Raw genomic sequence first — 1,472 nt, forward strand, 5'->3', positions numbered from 1 at the left:
AGTCAAACTTCAAGATATGATCTCTATCTTTAAGAATATAACACACACACATCCAAATACATGAAAATACTTGAGATTAGGCTTTCTTCCATTTAAGATTTCATGTGAAGTCATGGAAGTCCCCGGTCTCAAATTTATTCTATTTGAGATGTGACACGCATTATTAAGTGCTTCGGCCCAAAATCGTTTAGCTAAACGTTTGGAAGTTAGCATTACCTGGGCAATTTCTTGTAGACTGCGATTCTTCCTTTCAACAACCCCATTTTGTTGAGGTCTTTTGCGTGCTGAAAACTCATGAGGAATATCATGTTTAGAACAAAATTTAGAGAATTTTTCATTTTTAAACTCCCTACCATGATCTGACCTAATGCGAAAAATAGGTAAGTCAAAGTTATTCCTAAGTTTTGCATAAAGATTTTTGAAGGTTTCAACGGTTTCCGATTTATCATTTAAAACTGGAACCCAACAAAATCTATAAAAACCATCAACAATGACATAGGAATATCTACCTCCGTCAAGGTTTGCTACTTCTACTAGACCCATAAGATCCATGTGTATGAGTTCAAAACATTTTTTAGTTTCGAGATGTTGACCCGGATGTTGGATCATATATGGAACTCTTAGTTGCTTACCTCTTTAGCAGTCTCCACACACATATTTTTGTTCAAGTTTTACCTTGGGAATACCTTCTGCTGAAATAGAAATTTTATTAAAAATAACAAAAGAAAGAAGAACCTAGACCCAAGAGTGCACATGCGCGACTGAGGGCCGGACCTCATTAAAACCTCTTCAAGGGAAAGAGGAAAAAGAGTGTCTGCCTAGAAAACAAAAAAGAACTGGTGTAGAGCGGAGAAGGCCCACCTCAGGAGCTCCGGTCTAACCATCACCCCTAGGGAGCCCGGCTCACCCAAACCAGAAACAACGAAAAAGAAACCCAAAAAGGGAGAACAATCCAAACTCCCGAAAGGAAAAACTCGGGCAGAGCCAGCACACCACAAGCGGACAGGACAGAAACACCCCAACCAAGAAGCATCCCCGCACGTCCAAACGTAAAGGCTAAGAGCAACAGCCACCTATAACCAAAAAGCACAGAGAAGCAGACACGAAAAACGCAACAAAAACAAAGAAACAAGCACACCAAAACACAAAAGCTGGGGAGAAGACCCCCATAGGAAAGATCAAAAGCAGTTACTCAAGTAATCGCCACAACATCCAAGACAGTACACAGATGAACCCATAACCAAACACGGAACCTTTCTATCCAGGTCTCCCAAGATCCTTACCAACCCAAATAGGTGCGCCAAGCTAAGGCTTTATGGTGCAACAACAAGCTGGTATAATTCAATCCGCTCAGACCCAATTCTCTGTTATGGATGAATTTCCTAAAGCATTGGCCTTTATAATCAGACTCAAACCCATACAGAACAAGTCTTAAAATTTCTCGACCCCTAAAATTTCTCAGCAAATAGGTC

This window comes from Salvia miltiorrhiza, chromosome 4, assembly GCF_028751815.1.
Source record: "Salvia miltiorrhiza cultivar Shanhuang (shh) chromosome 4, IMPLAD_Smil_shh, whole genome shotgun sequence".
NCBI lineage: Eukaryota > Viridiplantae > Streptophyta > Magnoliopsida > Lamiales > Lamiaceae > Salvia > Salvia miltiorrhiza.